Source organism: Protopterus annectens, chromosome 17.part0 (genome assembly GCF_019279795.1).
Source record: "Protopterus annectens isolate FY-2018-M chromosome 17.part0, PAN1.0, whole genome shotgun sequence".
NCBI classification, from domain to species: Eukaryota; Metazoa; Chordata; order Ceratodontiformes; family Protopteridae; genus Protopterus; species Protopterus annectens.
The window spans coordinates 387,166,908-387,179,740 of record NC_056751.1 but is presented as its reverse complement, the minus strand read 5'-3'; the positions used below and the strand labels follow the sequence as shown (position 1 = coordinate 387,179,740).

The 12,833-nt window shown below is 40.5% G+C and overlaps 1 protein-coding gene across 10 annotated transcripts in view; it reads right to left on the bottom strand.

The window, feature by feature from the left end:
- OSBPL5 (oxysterol binding protein like 5) overlaps positions 1-12,833 on the bottom strand; it is a 1,550,034-nt gene that overhangs the window by 849,498 nt on the left and 687,703 nt on the right. The gene's annotated exons all lie outside the window — the stretch shown is intronic.

The window sequence follows — 12,833 nt, the reverse complement described above, 5'->3', positions numbered from 1 at the left end:
TTATATTTTTTATTCTGTTTTACTGCAGTCTACAAGAATGCTGCTGATGCCACTCTTTGCATTCCTTATTTCTTTAAACTAAATAAATTTTATCTCCACCAAAACCATGTATGTTTTATATCTCTATGTATCTAAACATCTACATCTATCTATCTATCTATCTATCTATCTATCTATCTATCTATCTATCTGTGTGTGTGTATATATATACACATATATACATATTTATACATATATATATATATATATATATATATATATATATATATATATATATACATATATATATTTATATAAAGAGAGATGTAGGGCAACTGGTTGCATGACCACAACATTGATAACCAGAATACTGACGTACTTACATCAACACATTCTGTGCATGCTTCGGGAATTACCATGGAGTCAACTAAACCAAAAGCAAGTGTTTCTGCTGGGGGCAGCCCTCTTTGCACCTCCACATCCCCTGCTACTTATATATACTAAGATATTGCAAAATCCCTAGTGATAAGAGATCTTGGGACACAGGTGGACAGTAGTCTCTCCTTTGATAATCACATCGCCACAGTGGTCAGGAAATCCTTCTACGTGGCACACCTCATAACAAAAGGTTTCTCATCCAGAAAAAAAGAGGTCATTGTTCCCCTCTACTCATCACTCAGACCCATTTTAGAGTACAACGTCCATTTTGGTATGTACCTCACAAGACGTCTACAACAACTGGAAAGGCCGCAAAAATACCTCACAAAGAGGATTACTGGCTTCAAACAGATGCCTTACGCAGACCATCTCAAAAAACTCCAGCTTTACTCCGTCGCATATCACCTACTCAGAGGCAATCTCTGCCTAACATACAAAGCTATGTCAAACCCAGAGCTGTTGGACATGCTCCACTTAAAGAAATCCCAAACCCTCTGAGCTACAAGCTCTAGGGAATCTAAACCTTGTCACCACAATAAACAGAACATGCTGAAGGGATAGATTCCTGTCCCAGAGACTTCCCATACTCTGGAACAGACTACCTATCTATGTTAAACAGAGCTCCTCAATAGCACTCTTCAAGAAAAATCTTGATAATTGGATGGGTAATAGGAAATTCAACCCCGGGAATCACTTCTGTGGCTCTGCTTGACAGGGGCACAGGAAAATAATTTTCTTGGTTGGCGAAAGCCAGGGTACCTTTTTGGCTAGGCTTGTACAGGCCCTAGGGCCAATAGCCTAGTACCTACCTATGAACCTATGAAAGGGAATATTCTTCTACCTCAGGACTGTCAATCTTGCACACCTGTCCAACCATCCGTTTCAGTTGATAAAACGTTGTCAACCAAACATATCGCAGCTTTGTGATCATTTGATCACTTATCATACACCTACACATACACACACACACACACACACACACACACACACACACACACACACACACACACACACACACACACACACACAAGGTATAGCACAGTGCTGCAGAGGATAGCATTGTCACCTCACAGCAAAGAGGTTTTTGTGTTCAGTTCTTGGCTGGGGTGCTTTCTGTATGGAGTTTGCATATCCTCCTTGTGTTTGTGTGGGTTTTCTTCAAGTGCTGCAGTTTTCTCCCGCACTCCATAGACATGTCTTCTCTTACACAATCCATCCACCTCTTTGATGGCTGTCCTTACTTCTTCTTGTTGACTTCCTGTGTCTCCCAAATCTTCTTCACAAAATTGTCTTATTCTTTCCTGAACATGAATGCAAACTACCATAATCTGTTCTCTCTGACTTTTTTCTGAAATTGGAGCTACTTTGGATTCTCTTCTAATGTTATCATTCTTTCATTTGTCCCACAGTGTGCATCCTGTCACCCATCTCAGGCACTTCATCTACATCACCTCTAGCTTTCTCAACTGCTCTGCCTTCACTGCATTTCTGTACCATACAAAATAACTGGCTGCACCACTGTTTTGCGCTCCTTACTTTTCTGTTTCTTTGTCATTCTTCTGTCATACATGACCCCAGACACCCAATGGTATTTGGCTGCAACATCTCCGATTCTAGCTTTGACATTTTCATTTAGAGTTCCATTCTCATCAACCACTCTTTCCAGATACTTGAAGGTGTTTACCTCTTCCACAATAACACTGTTCAAATGGATGTCACAGAGTCCTTGTACATAATTCTACCATTGCTTCCAGGCCTTTGAACAATTGTAGGACTACCAAAATCAGCTTCCTTCAGAGCTTATCACATGCCCAGGTGGACTCTTTCCTCTTGCCAAAAACATACGAAAGTCAGCAGTTCTGCCCAAAAACACACCAACAGTCAAATTCCACCAAAGCTCTTTATTCCATCAACGATCTGGTACCTCGGCCATTCTCCTTCAAAGGATCACAATTCAACTTTCAAAATAAACTCATTTTATACTATTTAACTAATTAATTAATTGATAAATTAATTCAATTGTGCTTCAAAATTTAAAGTGACCTTTGTATAAGATTTGACATTTACTTGTTCTAATCTATTTTAACTATTTAAACCATGTTGTACATTCATAATATAACTATTCAACACATACATATGAAAAATATGTTTTAAATGTATAATAATAAGACATATATAAAGAAATAAACTTATTTAATACATATATATAAAAAAGTATTTTGAAATATAAATATACACATATCAAAAAATATATATATTTTTTTTAAAGTATATATAAAGAGTTAATTCCATACTAATAATTATAAAATAAATTACTCCCCAAATGATGTACTTAAATATCATCCCCTAAACACTAGTAAATAAGTATGCTTCTGATATATATGTGCAAAAATATGCCCTTATACATTGTTAAAGGCCCAGCTCCTGATTGAGACCAAATGGTTTCAATGTGTTAAATTTAAGTATCATTCTTGTTTCCAATTCGAGCAGTTTACCTACTACATCATCTCCCTTACAGACAAAAGGTTTTCCCAATATACAAAATCTCAAACTATCACTACAACCATGGCTTACTACCATTGTAAGAGAACCTGCACAATACTGCATGCAGTGATCATCTCCACTGTCCTTCATAGGTTCATCATGTAAACAAACATGGGGAACTGCTGCCAGAGGTAGATGTTCTTCATTTTTGGCTATAAGACTGCAGCTGTCAGCAGCATGCATATGAAGTGGTATAGGGTATGTGGGCCATCCATTTTATCACATGGTTAGGTGTTTGTATCCTCAAGAGTTAAAACAGGCACTGTGGCAAATGCAGATGCTGGGCAGCAACAACAGTCTGAAGACAGTATCCTGCCAGGGGTTTGATAATGATGCCAAACCCCACTTTGAGTCATATTCCCAGGACACAGTGATGCGGGTTAACTCACTAATGGCTAGGAAGATACCAATGGGTCAACATAACAGTTTATCCCCTTCCCCCATGAACTTTGCAGTATCATACCCACTCTGAGGGCCTCCACCTTCATCAATGTTACAGCCACAGTTACTGATTGCCCTGAAGGGGCAGATAAGTGCACTCAGATACTCACTGTAAGCCAAGCTAGGGCTGCATGACAATATAGCAAGAGGTTACTTGGGACAGGGGATGCCTGTCAGCTTGTACTTGACCATGTGTGGGAAACATTGGTGCATGATGTCAGTGCTGTGGGTGGGACAAACTCCACCATGCATCAAATACAGAAGCATACATATGATACGATATGAGTGGAGCAGCTGGTGACAGGTGGTGGCCCTGCATCAAGCTGTATACTCACAGAGGAAAAATAATTTTAGGAATCCCTGAGTAGTGATGCTGATGGGACAAGAATCATAGTTGGTGACACAGATTCGGGGAGTGGTCAGATGTCTCATACCTCACATGTGGACCAGATGCATATATAACCAATAAACAGGAGACATACTGCCACTGTAATTGCACCTCCCACAATACTGCATGTAATAATCACCTCTTCTGTCTCACAGAGGTAGTTTGTGTATAAGGACAAGGTTAACTACTGCCACAGTTGGGTGTTTTTTATATTTTGCAATAGGAATTCAACTGTCAGGTGCATACATGCCATGCAGTATAGGGTGTGTTGGACATCCATTATCATATGGTTTGTTAGGTGTTTGTATCCACAGGGAATACCACTGGCACTGTGACACCTGTAGAGGCTAGGTGGCTAGGCAACAGAAACAACATGCTGAGGCCAGTACCCTGCTAGGGTTTGATGATGATGATGATGCCAATATACACATTGAGTCTCAGTCCCAGGACACAAAGACACATGTCTGTCTCTCTTCTGGGTGGGCAGTACTGCACATAGCTGATCTGTTACCTTGGAAAGTTCCCCAGACAAGCTCCCCCTTGACTATTAGTTGATGACCAAAAAAGCAACAAAATTAAAAAAAAAAAACAAAAAACAAAACAAACAAAAAAAAAACCTTAGGGATGCCTGTGTGTGTGTGTGTGTGTGTGTGTGTGTGTGTGTGTGTGTGTTTTGTAACTGTTATGTACATTGCTGTGGATATATAGGTACACCACTCTGTGACTCTTTGGGAAGTTTCTGTGCAGGACATGGCAATACAGGTGACTTTATGCCATGCTTGGGAATTATGGACACTGTCAGGGTACTGAGCAGATACTTAAGTTATTTGTCACACACTACCTTGCAAATGATGGAACGGTTGCCCTTCCTACTGATGTAATACTATCTATGGACACCTTATGGGGCCTTTATTGCCACATGGATGCAATCTGTGGCTCCTAACACTTTAGGAGGGAAAATATTATGGAAGTCATGCATGGTGGTGGCTTTCTTCCCCTTGGTGAACTGAGAAAGCAGATGTGCTAATTTACATCCGAAAGCAATGTACTGAGGAATTCCTTGAGTGTTCTTATAGAATGGTTACTCAAAAATGCCAAGGATGTTCCCAATTTATCTCTGAAAAGCACCTGCAGCCAGTACTGTAATTGCTATTTATACACTGGTATCCACCGTATAGGAAGTTAGAATGCTCTTATTTTGAATGTATATTTTGCTTCATTGTTTAGTTAAGTGTTTTGTAACCTGTGTTTTGGAGCTTTTCTCCCCGGGCCTCCGCTGAAAATGGACATGCATCCAGTCGGATCCTCCCGGTCAACAAATGTAAAATAAAATAAAATAAAAAATAAATAAAGACATTCTGTCTGTGGGCCATATGTGACTACCAGCACCCATGATAATGTTTTTGTCAATATGCAGCCATTTTTCAGACCTGTACATCTGTCAGCTGGCTTGAGGTTATTCTTTGTCTGTAACGTTATCTAATGTACATGCGGCAATGTCATACATTCAGGATAGAGCTATAGCAGCTGGCTCATCTAGTGCATGATTCTGTTCCCCAAAACAGCACCCTACCTACTCAGCTTCAACATTTACTGCAGAAAGCTGAGTAGTATTTTTGTACCAATCACTTTTGTGCATCAGCCAAATCTATACCCCACCCCTCAGCTCTTCAATTGTAGTGCAAAAAAAAAAAAGACTTGCCTCTCTGTACTGGCATTTTGGTACAGAAAATGGCAATGCAAGAACTCTTGATCCCCCTCAACACTTTGCGCATAGCTCACACTTGCTATACTACTGCTCCAGAAGATTGCCACTTGCTGTAGGCAAAGCTATGTTGCATATGCTGCTGCCAAGATTCTGTTTGGAGTGTCATAACTTTTTGGTGTGCTTTTGCCTTTCTGTCCCGATGCAAGGTTCAATGCCATTTTGTGCCTGATGATTATGAATTACAACTTACCCTATCCTCATTTGCATGTCATTATGCATTCATTAGACCACACTTCTTTATTTGCATGTCATATTGAAATGTGCATACCCGTTTTTCTGCACCATTTGGTACATTGCTCTATAGTAGTTTTGCCACCTATCTGGAATTTTTCTAGACTTCTAAGAAACTAGAATGTTAGTCTGGTAGTCTAGAAAGCATTATACAATCTCCAATGTTCTGTTTATCTATACAAACAGAATGCCAGAGTCTGTAAAAACACAGGCTTGGATGAGCTTTTTAATTGAAACGCATTGATAAAGCAATGTTGGGATTTTCGAAGTAAAGGAGGGAAAAATAAGGTATCCCACCTCGTAATGACGTATGCTATAACATCATAAAATGAGCAAAAAAAGTGAGTGGGTTGGGGAGGTAAACGGGTGGAGAGTGCAGGGTTATAGGTAGTGCAACGGTTGTGGTTTGTGGTCCAGTTTTCGCCACATAGTAAGGTGGCAACCCTTCTCTATAGTGTTATATGGTTCTGTGAATCTCTTCCTGCTGTACATTCCCATTTGTGGCATAAGAATATGCTGCGTACTTTCATTAATATCTGTGAATTTTCCTTGTGATGTTTTCCATCTGTGTCAACATAATTGTACGTGATATTATGGCATGAAGTGAAACATTAAACATGGAAGTCATACCAATAAGTAAAGCTGAACTAGAAGCAAAAAAAAAAAATGTCAAAAGAAAAATACACACAGAAAATATCTCACAGCAACAAATAAAATATTGGCCTGAAATGAAAAAGACGTTTTATAACAAAATCTGATTATTCAAGAAAAAGGTGCTAAAACTGAAACTTACAGGAACTGGGGAGAAATATGTTACAGGAGTAAAATGTTACAGTTGGGGAGGATATGTTTCAGGAGGAAAATGTTACAGCATATATTGAATTGATGACTTGAAACTACTGATGGGTTTCAGTGAACGGGTTTCAGTGAACATAATGCAGAATTCCTGCTGTTGTGTTACATAAAGTGAAGGTAAACAACTTATGAATGGTAATGTAAAAAAAAAAAATTAATGCAAAGACAAACACCTGATATGTTACAGCAGAATTAGTACATGGTGGGGTAAAAACTCCCCCTGCTTAACACAAATCAGTATTTAGGTTAAAACTAGCTCAGACTAAATGGCCCACTTTCTGGTTTCATACTATTTTTTTAGTTGGCCACTTCAGAAAATTTAGACCACATTGTCAGCACTTTCCTGACAAATATTTGTACCTCTTTGGGATAACAAATCTATGAGAGCTGTCTGGTATAACATTTATTTTACACATGTAAGCAGATTAAATATTTATCTATTGCAGTCTGAACATCTCAATCAATAAAGCAGATCTCTGACTTAGAGTGTACTGTAATGGATTTGTTCAGTCAGGCAAATTAGAGAGCAAGCATTGTGTTCTAAGGGGACCTGTGACATAAATGTTGAGGCACTACTGTAAAATGCATTAATGTCTGATGAAATAACAGTGAAGTGTTTAGAAACAGAAAAGCAAGTCATAATGGCTCTAGAGCTGATAAAACAGCCTTACATTTCCTACTGTCAGAGCCAGAGAGGCTAAACAGTTTTAATTTTCTACTTTCAATAGTTTTAATGTAGGAGTTTTAAGATGTTAATTTATAATACTAGCAAAAATGAAATTAGTGTAAAAGAGATTCAGATAATAATTAACTTTCATCTGTAAACTGTCTCTGCAAAACTGGATTAGGTCATGACTGAAAAGGGCCCTGGTCCAGTCTGCCTACCTGGTTAACAAAGAATGAACAAATAAATGGATATGTATTAATGTGTGCATAATCGTATGAAGAAGTAAAAGAAAGTATATATACACATGCATACATATATACATACAGACACACATACACACATATGCATATACAGGAAGGTATATGTATGTGTGGTGTCAGGTTTTGAACCTTTCCCCCATCTTAGTACAATCCACTTCCAGTGAAATCTTATTCCATCATCTTTATCCTTCTATTTTCACCCATTACCCATTCTAAATTACAAAGAGAAGTGATCTGTGTTTTCTAACACCTTCACATTGATATCTCACCCAGTTGTCTTGTATAGGGCGATATCTAGAGTATTATCCTTTCTCATACAGTACCACACCAGTTTAATGAAGCCTGAGTGTCCCTAGACCTCTATTAACTTCAGTTCCCTCTCCACCCTGGAGGTGTTGCTGTCTCAGTATGCATGAGTGAGCGTCAGATTCCAAACACACTTATTCTCTCCCCAGTCTATCATCTTCCTTTCTGGATGTGTCTGGCAACAGATACACTGCATTAGTTGGGTAGCATCATCCCTTCCTCCACCTTAAATCTCAGCATGCTTACCATTGCTTCTGACCCAGTACACCTTGCCTCTACATGTGAGGGTATTCATTCATCTCCCTGATGTCAAAACTCACAAGCTTCTTTATGCAGATCACTCTTCCACATCCATCCATCACTTTTCTGCTGTTCTCTTACAGTTTATACACTGACATCTCCTTATCTAAACCCTCACCCTGACATACCTGGAATTATACTTATTCATGCTTCTACTATGTTATGCATCCATTTTTTTGTTTATTGCATAAGTATTTATACCCATCTGTTACATCCCTCTGCCATCATCTTAGTTTAGTGTCACAGTCATTAAGATATTCCATTCTGATAGATCTCTGTGCACTGCTGTCCCTGCTGGGCTGACATTAGTATGTCCATGGCAGGTGTCTCCAACCTTCTTACCGGCTCCCAGGCCTTTCACTCTTGTTCACTGTCACAGCCAGTTATTAGTCTCTCTAATCATCACAATGATGTGTGTTCCAGTTGCTCTCACAGGTAGCACTTCTAAGAATGCCTTACCCTGGCATCACTCCCTACCATTTCGTTGTGTCTGCATGCTGCCTCATCAACTGTCTGCTCTAGGGTCCAAATGAAGAGATGATATGGGTCCAAAAGGAGAAATTACAGGGATCCAAATGGAGAGATGATAAAACCAACAAGCAAAGGAGAGTAGTACTGCTGGAATTTAATTCACCCTCATGTTTTGGTGAGTACCTTCACGAGGTGGATGCAATTTTCACAAAATCTCAACAAGATGAAACTGATATATAGACTGCATTTTATATAGCACATAGGTTCATAGGTTCATAGGTTCATACTAGGCTATCTGCCCGAGGGCATTTACAAGCCTAGCCCATAGTTTTGTGGCTTACGCCACCCCTTTAGTTTGGAGAAACTATGCCCATTATTTTGCTGTGCCTCTGTCGAGCAGTGACACTGAGGTAACCCCTGGGGTATATCATCATCATCTTCTTCTTTCAGCTGTTCCCATTAGGGGTCGCCACAGCGGATCATCTGTTTCCATTTCTTCCTGTCCTCTGAATCTTGCTCTGTCACACCAACCACCTGCATGTCCTCTCTCACCACATCCATAAACCCTATCTTAGTTTTTCCTCTTTTCCTGTTACCTGGTAGCTTCATCCTTAGCATTTTTTCCCAATATACTCAGCATCCTCCCTCAGCACATGTCCAAACCAATGTAATCTTGCCTCTCTGGCTTTGTCTCCAAACCTTCCAACCTGGGCTGACCCTCTAATATACTTATTTCTGATCCTGTCCACCCTCGTCACACCCAGTGCAAATCTTAACATCTTTAACTCTGCCACATCCGGCTCTAACTCCTGCCTTTTTGTCAGTGCCACTGTCTCCAACCCATATAACATAGCTGGTTTCACTACTCTCTTGTAGACCTTCCCTTTCACTCTTACTGGTACTCGTCTGTCACAAATCACTCCTGACACTCATCTCCACCCACTCCATCTGGCCTGTACTGTCTTCTTCACCTCTCTTCCACACTCACCATTACTCTGAACTATTGATCCCAAGTATTTAAACTCATCCACCTTCGCCACCTCTACTCCTTGCATCCTCACCATTCCTCTATCCTCCCTCTCATTCACACACATATATTCTGTCTTAGTCCTTCTGACCTTCATTCCTCTTCTCTATAGAGCATATCTCCATCTCTCCAGGGTCTCCTCCACCTGTTCCCTACTCTCACTGCAGATCACAATGTCATCTGCAAATATCATAGTCCATGGGGACACCTGTCTGATCTCGTCTGTCAACCTGTCCATCACCATTGCAAATAAGAAAGGGCTCAGAGCTGATCCTTGATGTAATCCCACCTCCACCTTAAATGCATCCATCACTCCCACTGCAGACCTCACTGCTGTCACACTATCCGCATACATATCCTGTACCACTCTTACATACTTCTCTGACACTCCCGACTTCCTCATACAATACCACAACTCCTCTCTAGGCACCCTGTCATATGCTTTCTCTAAGTCTACAAAAACACAATGCAACTCCTTCTGACCTTCTCTGTACTTCTACATCAACACTCTCAGAGCAAACTGCATCTGTAGTGCTCTTTCCTGGCATGAAACCATACTGCTGATCACTAATCATCACGTCCCTTCTTAACCTAGCTTCCACTACTCTTTCCCATAACTTCATGCTGTGAATGATCAATTTAATCCCTCTGTAGTTACTACAGCTCTGGACATCACCCTTATTCTTAAAAATCAGTACCAAAACACTTTTTCTCCATTCCTCAGGCATCCGCTCACTTTACAAGATTTCATTAAGCAATCTGGTTAAAAACTCCACTGCCATTACACCTAAACACCTCCATGCTTCCACAGGTATGTCATCTGGACCTTCCATTCTTCATCCTCTTCATAGCAATCCTTAATTCCTCCTTGCTAATCCATTACACTTCATGATTCACTATCCTCACATCATCCAACCTTCTCTCCCTCTCATTCTCTTCATTCATCAACCCCTCAAAGTACTCTTTCCATCTGCTCAACACAATCTACTCACTTGTGAGTATGTTTCCCTCATTATCCTTTATCACCTTAACCTGCTGCACATCTTTCCTAGCTCAGTCCCTCTGTCTAGCCAATCGGTACAGGTCCTTTTCTCCCTCCTTAGTGTCCATCCTTTCATACAACTCTTCATATGCCTTATCCTTAGCTTTCGCCACCTCTCTCTTTACCATGCACCTCATCTCCTTATACTCCTGTCTACTTTCTTCATCTCTCTGACATTCCCACTTTTTCTTTGCCATCCTCTTTGCCTGTATACTCTCCTGTACTTCCTCTTTCCACCAACATGTCTCCTTGTCGTTCTTCCTCTGTCCAGATGTCATACCAAGCACCTTTCTAGCCATCTCCCTTACTAGCTCTGCTGTAGTTACCCAACTATTTGGTAACTCTTCACTGCCACTCAGTGCCTGTCTTAACTCATCCCTGAACTCCACCTCACAATTACCCTTTTTCAGTTTCCACCATTTGATCCTTGGTGCTGCCCTCACACTCCTCCTCCTCTTCTTGATCATCAACGTCATCCTACAAACCACCATCCTATGCTGCCTAACTACACTTTCCCCAGTCACCACTTTACAGTCTCCAATCTCCTTCAAACTGGCCCTCCTACATAAGATATAATCCACCTGTGTGCATCTTCCTCCACTGATGTAAGTCACCCTATGCTCCTCCCTCTTGTTAAAATATGTATTCACCACAGCCATGTCCATCCTTTTCGCAAAATCCACTACCATCTGACCTTCTGCATTCCTTTGTTTAACACCATACCTACCCATCACTTCCTCATCCCCTCTGTTCCCTTCACCAACATTCCCAATGAAATCTGCTCCAATCACCACTCTCTCACCCTTGGGTACAGTCATCACCACTTCATTCAACTCACTCCAAAATTTTTCTTTCTCATCCATTGCACACCCAACTTGTGGAGCATATGCACTAACAACATTCATCATTACACCATCAGTTTCCAGCTTCATAAACATCACTCTGTCCGACACTTTTTTCACCTCCAAAACACTCTTAGCATACTGTTCCTTCAGGATAACTCCTACACCATTTCTCTTCCCATCTACACCATGATAAAACAATTTGAACCCACCTCCGATACACCTAGCCTTACTCCCCTTCCATCTGATCTCTTGCACACACAATATACCAACCTTCCTTCTGTCCATCATATCAGCTAGCTCTCTCCCTATAGCAGTCATACTGCCAACATTCAAAGTTCCAACCCTCACTACCACAGTCCTAGCCTTTCTCCTCTCTTTCTGCCTTCGGCCATGCCTTCTGCCTCTTCTCCTCCTTTGGCCAACAGTAGCTTAATTTCCACCACATATGGACAGAAATAGGTTAAAAGACAAAAAAAAAGACAACTGGGAGCACAAGTCTCAGGATAAAAAAAGTGATCAATCCTGGTATGCGCACAGATGCCAAGCCTGGAAAAAATGATAGTGCAGAATCCTCAAGAACAGAAGCATTCCTACAATGGGGCTAAGCCAGGCTCAGGGACAGGATGCCCCCCCCAGTTGTAGAAGGAAGGACAGTCCACAAAAAACAGGCCAAAAAAAGCCATTAAGATATTTCTTTTATTTTTTTTTATTTAACATTTGTTTACTGAGGAAGTCTGACTGGGACACAGCACATTTTCATCAGAGGCCCAGGGAGAAATGCTCCAGATGCATGTCTTTGGAATATGGGAGGAAACTGGAGCACCCAGAGGAGACCGACGCAAATGCAGACAGGACATGCAGACTCCACACAGAAGGCACCCCAGATGAGAATCAAACTGAAGAGCCTCTTGCTGTGAGGCACCACTGCACCACTGTGCCACCCATTACAGTAGAATATTGAGGATAAGAAAGAAATGTTGTAGTGTTACTATTATGCAACACACCCAGAATTTCCAGATAGAAGATATTCAAAAAGATTAAGAAATTAGAGGAAAGAGAAATGCTTGCACATGAAAAACTGTCAAAAGCTTCAAATGCAAATTTGTGTTCATTAATATGACAGATCCATGAAAAACATTATATAGACCAAGAAACTGTGGGCCATTTGGAAAAAGAAGTGACAGAGGAAGTATAAAAATATAAAAGACAAAACCTAGAGATTTTTGAAAGGTATAAAAAAGAAACATGGACATGGGAATGAAAGAAATCTA